The following is a 12,905-nucleotide window of genomic DNA, read 5'->3' as shown; positions in this document are numbered from 1 at the left end:
TTCTAAATTCCGAGTTCCAAGTTCTAAATTCCGAGTTCCGAGTTCTAAATTCCGAGTTCCGAGCTCCAAATTCCAAGCTCCAAATTCCAAGTTCCGAAATCCGAGTTCTAAATTCCGAGTTCCGAGTTCTGAGTTCCGAATTCTGAGTTCCAAATTCCGAGTTTCGAATTCCAAGTTCTGAATTAAGAGTTTTAAGTTCTGAGTTCTGAGTTCTAAGGAGGAGGAAGAAGGTATCGAAATGTCATAATTTATTTGATGTAAATATGACGTTACGTTTTGTTAATTTAACATGAATTATATTGACTGTAGCGGCCACACGGAGCCAAGTAGCCAGCTAAAAAACGTAAGCTAGTAGTGGCCTGGCTTTGCTTTTATCACAGTTTCTATTTTATTCTGGGGTGTTATTTTAAATTGTATTGTTACTCGGCGTGAGTTGAGATGAGTGATACGGGAGTTCCTGTCATTCTTACTAGCAGGATTTAATGTGCTCTCTCTTTCTGTTCTCCTTTTTTGTGTCTCTCTTTAGTTATGCACTGAGTTTGAAAGGATAGCAGCAGTCTAGCTGAAGAGGCAGTTTTACTTGGACATGTATGCACCAAAACTGCTTAAACTGTACAGGATGGGAAGGCAAGCATTTGCAGAGAATATACAGAAGCTTCTTGATGAGCTTGATGAACAGGTGTGTGGCTTAACCTAACTGTACCTGCTTGCTGTAAACAAGTGGTTCTTTGGGCTTTGATAGCGAGTGAGACTGCCATCATGCATATTACAGTAATGTTAGAAATGTAGTAGAAATGTGTTCTTGTGTGTTTGTAGATTTTTTGTTTGTTTTTTATTAAACAGAGGAAATTGTGATGCTCCAAAACACTGCTGCACTGAAAGGTCTTCCTCTATTCTTAAGAGAGGTGCATGCAAATACTATCCTGAGGACCTGCTTGATAAATTTAAATGTTTTCTTATTTTAATTATGCAGTCATTCATGATCTTTATCACAGCTACTGATGAATGTCCAGCTGCTTCTTTGTCTTTAAAAAGGCTGTTCTGTTCTCTACTTCAGCTTAAATGGTGCTGTGGCACTAGTTTTACACTCACCCTACTCCCCTACGAATTACCTTGGGTGAATGTAATGAGGCATGAGTTCTTACATCTGTTATTGTGCAGCTTTTTTATGTCCTTAATATTGAAAACCCCAAAGAGATGAGATACAGTTTTGAGGGAATCCAAAAAGTCTTTTCAGGGCTTGGAACCAGTTTCTCAGCAATGGGTCCTGATCTGTTGAGCCAAGACTGAGTTAAAGGCCAAACCACACCACCACATTATTCAGAGTCCACCTTTTAGTGTTTGAAGCCTGAGCAGAAATTGAAGAGGCAGATGTCAGTGTCCTTTTGCGAAACTGCATTCTTGTCTAGTTGTCCTGACTCTGAAAGCACTTCCACATGTCTGTAAAATTAAGATGGTGGTAATTTTAAGTTTGTGCAGATGGAGTTTCATGGGGATGATTGGGCTATAAATACCTGTGGGAGTGCAACAGGATGATTGGCTAAAAAGAGTGATTGTATTTAGGTGTGTCGAAGGCCATAGTGTGAAGGATAAAGTAAAATCTGCAGGGGTATGGAAGTGGATGGTCGTATAAGTCTACCAGCAGTGGTTAAATCCCAGTCAACAGGAAATTCTCACCATTGTTGAGCACAAGTGAGCAAAGGTCCCTTCAGAGTGTTCTTCCAGAAGTGTGTTTTAAAGGGCCTGCGTTGACTTTAAGAAGCAATTCTTGTCTGGAAGCAAAGTGATCTTCGGTCACGAGCTGTGATAAATGCTGGCGGTCCCTGTCAGAGAATTTCCTGGGACTGGGATTTTTGCCACTGCTGGTAGACCATTCGCAGATGATCATTTTAGTTCTTCTACCTCATTTACTTGATGTGCAGGTAGTCATGTCTGCCTGTTCTAAATAAAATGAACAATGCAGGCAGCAGTATCACAATCTTAATGTAGTGTTCAGTGTGGCTTCATGTACCTTTTTCATTTTGTAAAGTCATATCCACATGATTGTGGATTCTCGTTGCTGTGAATTAGCTCTGTTACAGCCTCTGTCCAGTTTGAGTTGTCAGGTTTTGATTTTGCTTTCTGGTTTTGTCCATTAGATTGCTGTTCCCCCGGTTGTGCTTTGCTTTGTTGTTTCTGTTTACTTTTGCAAGAGTTTCCTTGTGTTCACTGCCACATCTGACCAGGCCTGACAGTAACTAATAAATGATTTATTATTATCATTGCTGAAAACAACTGTATCATGAAAACATCACATCTGTAATACATAAAAGAAATTATTATTGTGGTTGTCATTATTTATTAACAATAATAACAATGGTAATATTTACATATTTAATGTGCTAAAATGCCTTAAGATGAGACAATTAGCCTCATTAATAAGTGAGGAAATGATTGTTGGCTTCTTCTTCTCAGTCTATGACTGGAACTACTGCTGCTGCAGATATGATATCTGACCTGTAGGTGGCGCTGCTGTGTCGCTTTTCATCCTGAATCTGTGTAATCTCTGTGAAACTGGACTGAATTGTCTACTTATGTCTCTTTACCCTGAACTGTCTCCGTTTTGTGGTGCTAATAACCACAGTATGAGGAGGCCTGGAAAAAAAACTTGTGACCTTCACCTTCACAAGTTCCATAATGAGTGTAAACAGTCCTCATTTCCCAACGAGAATCCAGATCCAGATCAAAGGATAAGGAGTTAAAACACTCTGACTTCCTAAAACATTATTAAAACTTCATTAACATGAAGGAAAACACCAGAAAAAGACAAAGATATAGATTTTGTTCTGAAATATGATAAATGAACCCCCCCCCCAAAAAAAAAAAGTTGTTTTCCTGAATTTGATTTTAAAATCTAGATTTTAGAAACTATGAACTGAAACTCCATCGCAGCATTTGAAGACTATTAATACGCAACATTATGGGCTGTTTCATTTAGACGTCTAATAGACTGTTGTGTCTAAAAGATCAACTCTGGCATATATTAAATATAACAGCAATTTTAAAATGCAGTTTATTAGTTCTTATCTCCTGGTCGGAACACTCATCTCACTTGACCTTGGAGAAGCAATCTGCCTGCACCCTCCCATGAGCCTTTGCAAGGTCTAGGCCACAGAGACCAGCTACAGTTTGTTTCTTTAGTTCCAGTGCATTTAAACATACACTTCAGGTGAGGATTTACAGATTTATCAATTCTTCTGTTTACAGACTGTCATTCTCCCTTTTCATGACCGTCATGAACTGAACTACATCCAGTTTTTCACATTTTTTGTTTTGAGATCTGGTTCTTCTCATCCCACCTTCGACTTTGGAGTAGAGTATTTTAAAGCTTACTTTAGAGGTTTTCCAAAATCGGTTAATAGATGCTCTAAATTCAGTTCAGGATGAGAAGATTACATAGAGGATATAACAAACGCGAGATAAGGGGTGAAGATACATTTACTTACACTGCTATATCATTTGTTTTATGACTTCTACATAGCCTGGCATACAAAGAGACTAAATCTATAACCACTAGACTACTATAATAACACACAAAGAATGATTTAAAGTAAATAACAGCAAATATTAAATGTATTATTATTAATATTATAATTGGAAAACAATTTATTATTGACTATTAAAGACTGCACACACTGCTTTCGGAATATAGAACAGTATATGATTTACAAGATTAAAACAGACCCAGTTTTTCTAAAGCATGAAAGTTCAAGTAGTTGGCGTCATCACTCGGCTCTATGTTCAAAGTGTCAACAAGTAATAAATAATAAGAAAAGAGGGTGACATTGAAACATTGAAAAACAATATTGATAAAATGAAAAAAAAGCATTTTAAAAAATTGATTCAAGTTTATTTATAAAACACTTTTCACAACGAATGTCATAATAAAGCAGCTTTACAGAGATGTCAGAGCCTATTTTGAGCAAGCCAGTGGTAAGAAAAACTTGAGAGGAACAAATCCTCCTCTGGTCACCAGACAGCAAAATAAAAAGCAAAGCAGGAATAAAAACAATAAATTAATACTGAATTAAGAGGATATGGAAATGCACCGTCAAGCCATAAAAGATGAAAACGTGAGTGAAATGTTGAAGTCCAGGCAGGTATGCATGATCATGCAGTGAGGTGAGGATGAATCAATACGAGGCTCCAGATCAGGACAGTGGGCAGTAGGGTAGTAGAGAGCCAGGTCTGGTGGTACAAGGATGGAACAGCTGGAACTGGGCATCTCAATACATGGTCAAGAGAGAGAGAGAAAACAGAAAGGAGGGGAAAAAACAAGGCTTTAGAAGATCCAATAGGCAAGGTGGGAGTCAGATCACGGCAAGCTGAAAAAAAACAACAACAAAAAACTGCAAAAGGTTTTAAGTCAATTTAAAACACATCTTGGATAAAATAAGGCCTTGGTTCACAGGGAAGGGCCTGACTACATAAACATACTTAATGGATACAATAGAGACAGAATTGTGGCCAAAATGCATTTGCAAAGAAACAGACATATCTACCACTCAGAGAATAAGGCCTTGAATGCACAGGATAATACAGCAGCTACCAAACACAAGCACTGCAATCCATATGATCAGCGCAGAGTCCATAAACATTTTCCATTAAAATTCCTGTAAAAGGTAGGTAAAAGGTGTCAACGTAGGATGGAGTCAGGATGACTGTTTACCAGCCGTTGCCATTGACTCTTCAGATGGTCATCTCATCTGATCACATGCATCTTAAAATACTAACAATGAAAGTGTCACTCAGGTCATTTGAAGTAGGAGAACTGTACAGAATACACTGATTATTGATTGTTACAGACATTCTACAATAGACCGAGTTCTACACAACTCTACACAATGACAAAGTGAAAGCAGGGTTTTAGACATTTGTGGTAATTAATAATAATTAAAAAAAACATATGAAATAATAATAATAATAATAACAAGAAGAAGAATAATGTAAAATCTCATATGTACACAAGTTGAAGAAAAAAAAACCGCTGAGAGGAACCAAGACTCAAAAGGGTAACCCATCCTCCTCCGGTAAACACTGAATAGCACAACACGGCAGAACAAGAATTATTTAAAAAAAAATAATAATAATAATAATAATAAACCCACTAGTAAATTTTAAGAGCTGCTGCTGCAAATGTGACATCAAGCCATAAATGATGAAAATCTAAGAGTCAGAATGAATTGCAGATTTATAACCAGAGGGGTATAGATTGACAGACAGACAGAGATGCAGAAAGACAGAATGCCAGCCAGCCACAGAGTTGCACATGAATAAACAGTCAGAGCAGCACACAACCACAGAGATGCAGATGCATAGTCAGAAAGACAACCATCATTGCACCTGACAGCCAGCCAAACACAGTTGCAGAGGGATTATCATACAGTCGCAGTCAGACACAGCCATACAGTTGCAGACGGATAGTGAGTTTTACATGGATAGACAGCCAGTCAGAGTAGCTGAGTCTAAACAGAATGAATTGCAGATTTATAGACAGCCAGTAAGAGGTGTAGATGCACAGACATCCAGCGTGTTGTTGATTGACAGAGGGACAGACAGTCAAAAATGGTTGCAGATGCATAGTCAGAAAGACTGCCAGAGTTGCACATTGACAGACAGACAGACACTGAATTGCACACAAATGGCCAAGCAGACAGCCACACCGTTGCAGATGAAAAGAAAGACAACCAGAGTTTTAAATGGAGAGACAACCAAAGATGCAAAAGAACAGGCAGCCAACCAGAGATATACATGGATAGCCAGGCAGCGAGCGTTGCACATGGACATGCAGACAGCCATAGACAGTTGCAGATGGACTGACAGCCAGCCAGCCAGAGTTGCAGATCCTAAGGGAAAGAGGGCGCTGGTGAGTGGGTCTTCTAGGAGCCGGCGGGATCCACAGTTACCTATAACCTATAAGGGGGAGCAATCAGGCACTTTTATAGACAGACAGTTATAGACAGAGAAGACAATTTCACATAGACAGACAGCCAGACAGTGTAGCATATGGACTGACAGCCAGTCAGAGTTGCAGCCAGTCTAAACAGAATGAATTGCAAATGAACAGGCAGGTGTACATGGATAGCCAGAGTTGCAGAGAGACATACATACAGCCAAACAGAGTTGCAGATGCATAGTCGTAAAAACAGCCAGCCAAGCCAGCCAGAACTGCACATGGAAAGACAGACAGCCACAGAGTTGCACATTGAAAGAAAGTTAGCCACTGAATTGCACATGCATATGGACATGCAGACAGCCACACAGTTGCAGATGGATACAACCAGCCAGAGATGCAGATAGATAGTCAGACAGTTTCACATAAATACAGTGTTTCATATGCATAGACACAGCCAGAGTTGCTGCCAGAGCCTTAGCAGAACAAATGGCAGAGTTTTAGATGGAGACAGACAGAGATGCAGAACGGTAAAGCAGCCAGCGAGCCAGCCAGAGTTGCACACGGACAGCCAGTCCAGCCACAGAATCACACATGGAAAGAAAACCAGCCACAAAGTTGCACATTGACATGCAGACAGCGCCACACACAGTTGCAGACAGACAGTTTAAAAGAAACAGCCACCCAGTCAACCAGTTGCAGATGGATATACACACTGCCAAACAGTCAGAAACAGTCACACAGTCAGAAAGACAGCCGGCCATAGAGTTGCACATTGTTAGACAGCAAGCCACTGAACTGCACATGCACGGACATGCAGACAGAGGCAGACGGAATGTCAGACAGTTGCACATGGATGGATAGCCAGCCAAACAGAGTTGCAGACAGATAGTCACTTTCACATGGATAGACAGTCAGCCATCAGAGTTTAAACAGAACGCAACAGAATTGCAGATTCATAGACAGCCAAAGAGTGTTGGACAGACAAGCCAGAGACAAGATGGACATACACACAGCCAACTATATTTGCAGACACACAGTCAGAAAGACAGCCAGCCACAGAGTTGCACATGAATAGACAGACAGAGCCTAGGCAAAACCAGTTTTAAAAACTGTGATGGAACTGTGCTAAACGAGTCCTTTTCAGTAACTGAAGCAGGTATGCTTTGGAGCTGGTGCACCATTCATTAACACAAAAAGCTGTGGTTAGGGAGTGTGGCGCAGTCTAGATGATCTGTTACATGAATCAGATCTTTAGGGTGAGTCGGTAGGGATATTATATGCCTTATATGTAAAGAGAGTTACCCCTGATTAAAAGTTGGACAGACACACTGACACAGAAAGTTGCAGATGGACAAAGAGAGAAGGATAGACAGAGAGCCACACGCTGTTGCAGATGGAATAGATAAAAAGACTTAGCTTTTTATCATAAATACGCCTCCACGACCAGACCTGTGAAGGAAACTGTAATGGTTAAACCTGGGGGAGTGGATTCATTCAGGGCCATGAATCATAAGACATGGTGAACTAAGGTGGTAATCACTAATACCTTCATTGATAATGACTGGTTATAATGGGAGGAACTGACACAGGTTAGATACTGCAAAGTTTGTCGGAAATATTATGAGCTAGTGTAAATTTTTTAATACAAGCAGAGCAATTAGAATTAATGAATTAATTGATTGGAATAAAGTAAATTATGTAAACCATTTACCGGACTGGTGCGACTTGGCAGGGCCAGTCAGTCCTGGCACAGCACCTTCTCCATGTTCCCGGGGAAAACAGATCCCAGGTAGCAGAGATGAAGCCTTTCTTTGCAGAAGGGGGCCGAATGTCAAACCTGCAGCCAGCAGTGGAGCGTGAAGAGTTGGCTGAACGGCTTGCTCCCTCGTCAGTAGGTGGGCATGGGGCTAAAGACGACAATCCTGGCAGCTGTCTTCTTCCATATGGTGTCTAAACTACAATCATTAGATTTTCTCAGCATTCCCAATCTTTTCATTTCTCCAAGACTTCAACAAAATAGAACAGAATTCCTGCAGTAAGAGTACTAGCGAAAGGTCTAGCGAAAGGAGACTAAGATTAACCTATATCAGAAATAATTGTGTACTGCCTACTAGTGCTTGAAGGGGGGGGGGGTTAATTGTCTGCACTCACTCCCTTATTTACATGTAGACCCATTAATCCATACCCAATCATAATGTAACGATCACGGCTTTGTAGCTCGTCTTCAGGTAAAAATAAATAAATAAAAGAGTGAGAAGAGAACCATCCACTAAGAGTTATATATGGTTTACTACACCACAAACCCCCAAACCCCCAAAACCCAATGAAAAACCTAACATTCAAACAAAAATCCACCAGTTCTTTTAAATGACACATACCTGAAGTCCAAAACAGCCCAGAGTTAGACAGCAAACAAACAAACCAGAACCCCTCTGAAAAAAAACAAAACAAAACAAAACACGTCTTGAAAAACACAAACACAAAAGCTTTCCCAATTGTCACCAAGGATGAGACAAACTGAGCCACAAACTGAGCCACAAAAATGGCACCAATTTTGCCATTAAAGAGTACAATAGGCTTTAAGACCTGAACGTCATCAACAATCACAGTGATGGTTGCAATGTGTTACAATATTCAAACATGCAAAGAAATCCTTGGTCACTGTAAGTATGAGGTTTCCACATTACATGCTATAGTAGGGGGAATGACAGTAGAGTAAATAGAATAAATGATTACACACACACACACACACACACACACACACACACGTTAAATTACTTACTTGCCAACTATCCAATTCACTAAGAATGACGGAACCCAGGCGGCCCCAATGATCATGGATGTCTTCTTCCGAACGGTGTCCAGAAGTGTGCAGCAGTGCTCCTTCGGGGCCTCGCTGTGTCAGGTGGAGAATAGTAGAGAACGATGATGCTGAAGGAATCACGCTGCCGCAGCGCCAATGAAAGCCTGGCGACGTTCAGGACACCGGCACCTAGAAAACAGGAGGCCGCGGAGCTCGTCTTCAGATAAAAATAAATAAATAAAAGAGTGAGAAGAGAACCATCCACTAAGAGTTATATATGGTTTACTACACCACAAACCCACAAACCCCCAAAACCCAATGAAAAACCTAACATTCAAACAAAAATCCACCAGTTCTTTTAAATGGCACATACCTGAAGTCCAAAACAGCCCAGAGTTAGACAGCAAACAAACAAACCAGAACCCCTTTGGAAAAAAACAAAACAAAACAAAACACGTCTTGAAAAACATAAACACAAAGGCTTTCCCAATTGTCACCAAGGATGAGACAAACTGAGCCACAAACTGAGCCACAAAAATGGCACCAATTTTGCCATTAAAGAGTACAATAGGCTTTAAGACCTGAACGTCATCAACAATCACAGTGATGGTTGCAATGTGTTACAATATTCAAACATGCAAAGAAATCCTTGGTCACTGTAAGTATGAGGTTTCCACATTACATGCTATAGTAGGGGGAATGACAGTAGAGTAAATAGAATAAATGATTACACACACACACACACACACACACGTTAAATTACTTACTTGCCAACTATCCAATTCACTAAGAATGACGGAACCCAGGCGGCCCCAGATCATGGATGTCTTCTTCTGAACGGTGTCCAGAAGTGTGCAGCAGTGCTCCTTCGGGGCCTCGCTGTGTCAGGTGGAGAATAGTAGAGAACGATGATGCTGAAGGTATCACGCTGCCGCAGCGCCAATGAAAGCCTGGCGACGTTCAGGACACCGGCACCTAGAAAACAGGAGGCCGCGGTGTTACTCTTTGGGCCCAAAATGTAAGTGTTTTACAGTAAAAACTCCAACAATGACGGAGACAACAACTCTCTCAGGTATTTTGAAGACCATGTTGGAGAGGTCCCAGGCTGCCTCTGCCTCGTCTTCCATCTGTGGAGTTTGAACTGCCTCTACAACAGCAACTAGATCAGCCGTTCAAGCAGGACGAGCTCCATGCAGAGCGTCTGGAGATCTTGTTCCTCCGTGGTCTCCATGTTCCTCGAGTGTAAACACAGAGACAGAAATGCAATTGTCAGTTAGTGAGAGACAAAGTACTGTACAGTAACACAGGTAGCAGATAGCACAAGGATTACAAGATAAATAAGACAAAGCTAATATTAAGACTATAAAAGTAGGCATAGTTGTTAGACTCTCTTGGTTCAATTATGTCATGAGCTTTCAAAGCAGGACTGCATCGAAACAGCAATTTAGAGTCTTAAAATACCACCTGGTCCTATAGATTCAGTGTGCAAAAGAGGGTTGTAGATACACTCAAATGAGAGCTATCCAGCTCCTGTTTTTCAATTGTTACAATAGACAAAGTATGAAAGAACCATTAAAAGAACTGGTGGATGTTTGTTTGTATGTTTTGTTGTGTTTTCAGTGGGTTTGTGGTGCAGTAAACAAAATAACACTTAGTGGATGGTTCTCTCTGCATTCCTTTCTTTTTCATTTCAAGACGACTTACAAAGCTGTAACCATTACAACGTGTACAAGACCTGATCCAAGTTGGACAGTCAGTAAATTGACCCAGTTCATTTGGCTCAGACAACACTGGACTGCAGTCATGCATGTAATGAGGTACTTAAAGGCTTTAACTGATCATGGACTGTGTTACCAGAAGAGTGGAGAGAAACTGAAGCTTCAGTCACACAGTGATGCAGATTCGGCATCAAATACAGAAAACAACAGGCTCCAGTTTTAGTCCAACTAAACACTGTCCTCTTACTCTCTGCTTGGTCTACATGTAAAGGAAAATACATGGCACTGGCTGTTACCACTTAGGAAAGCTTGTACCTCACGCAGCTACTAAATGCCTTGGACAGTGATCACCAATATGTATCTGAAAATATTGGAAGACGACCAAGAAGCAAATTGCTCTTTCCATGAACCCTGTTTGTTGACAAAGATGAAGACACGTCCACATTAGACACCACTTCATTCGATCAGCGCTCCATGAGTGTTAAATAACTCCACACTGACCCACAGCAGATATGGTTATGAGAAAGCCAAACCTTTCAAAGATTATTTAGAGTATTTGGATCAGTATAAAACACTTACAAACATGACAGATAGAAGCGATACTCAAAATGAGAAAGGGAATCTTTGTAGGGTACGACAAGAACAGTCCATCATACCTAGTCTATTATCCAGACACAGGGAAAGAAATTTCACAAGCCAAAAAAAACACACAAAAAAAATCAAATTCAAAATCAAACCCAGACTGACCAGGTAAAGGCAGCTGATTATTTCCATAGGGAGAGATGTGTACCTCCCCATGTCAACAGCCGACCATTTAATTTTACCACAGAAGAGGTTCAGTAGTTTCAACCTAATGCTCAGGGATGGTGCCTGAACAGAGGGAGACAGACCTAGTACACACCATCCAAAGAGAGATAGTAAAGCACCTCAGTATGTAGCTGACTGTATCAGATATTAAAGACCAGATAATCACAGATACTGACTTCTGTTAAAGGGTCTGTAATGTACCACAGAGCATAAAAAGAGGAAAGGAGTTCAACAAAATCAGTTTTGGGTTGATGCAGATGACAGCACAGTATAACCTTCAGCTTCACCAGATAGACGTTACAACAGCCACTCGCACTGATTGATTGTGAGATGCATATGGAGCAAACAGAGGAATTTGAAGGAAAATCAAACAGAGCTGCTTGTACTCCGACAGCCAAACCTTTTGAACATGAGAGTATTTGAATCAGCATAGAACACTTACAAACATGACGGATAGAAGCAAGACTCAAAATGAGAAGGTGAATCTTTGTAGGGAACGACAAGAACAGTCCATCATACCTAGCCTACTATCCAGACACAGGGAAAGTCCTTAAACACAGTCTGGTGAAATTTCTTACAGTGTGTGTTACAGAACACCAAACCCAGATTGACCGGTCAATAGCAGTCAAGAGAGAGAGCAGTCAAGATAGCAGTTAAGAGAGATGTGTACCCCCATGCTTACAGCTAACCGTGTTGATCAGACTCCAGAAGAGGTTTAAGAGTCTCAAACTGATGCTTAAGATGGCGTTTAAACAGAGGCTGACATAGTACACGCCATCCAAAGAGAGAAAGGAAAGCACCTCAGCAGCTGACTTAGCTGACTGTGTGTCAGCTATTAAAGACCAGACACTGACCAATATTGACTACAGTTACAGGGTCTGTAATGTAATGAGCTGTAATGAGCTTCAAAGATTCAAGATTCAAGAGTTTTATTGTCATATGCACAGCCAAAACAGACAGTTACGCTGTACAATGAAATTCTTACTTTGCTGTCCCTCCATTCACCAATAGATAAAGATAACAAAAAAGAAATTAATAATAAAAAATATATACAAAATAAATAAAGTATAATAATATAAGTTGAAGTAAAAAAAAAAATTAAAGTAAAAAAAAAAAAAAAAAATTAAAGATGCAAAGAGTTCAACAAAATCACAGTTTTGATTTGATTCAGATGATCGCACAGTATGACCTTCAGCTCTACCAGATGGATGTTACAACTACTACTTGCATGCACCGATTGATGTTGAGATGTATATAGAGCAACCAAAGGGATTTAAAGGAAAATCAAATACAGGTGAAAAGGTTTTATGTAAACTGAACAAGTCACTGTATGCTCTCAAACCATCTGGAAGAACCTGGAACATGATTATCTAGATGAAAATGGCTCAACACAGAACCCAGCTGACCATCGTGTCTACAACAAACACCCTGAAAACAGGAGGATAATACTGATAATCTGGGTTAAGGATCTCATCATTGCTGCAGAGACAATGACTTACTCATGGAGGTACAAAAAGAGGTGAACAACATTTAAGATGAAGGATCTAGGAAAACTGAACTATTTTCTAGGTACTGATTTTGATCAAAGTCATTGAGGAGTAAAGAGGAGTCAAAAGAAGTTCAAAAGTACTAGAAGAATTTG

Source organism: Salminus brasiliensis, chromosome 25, assembly GCF_030463535.1.
Source record: "Salminus brasiliensis chromosome 25, fSalBra1.hap2, whole genome shotgun sequence".
Lineage (NCBI taxonomy): Eukaryota > Metazoa > Chordata > Actinopteri > Characiformes > Bryconidae > Salminus > Salminus brasiliensis.
This window is presented reverse-complemented; position numbering follows the sequence as displayed.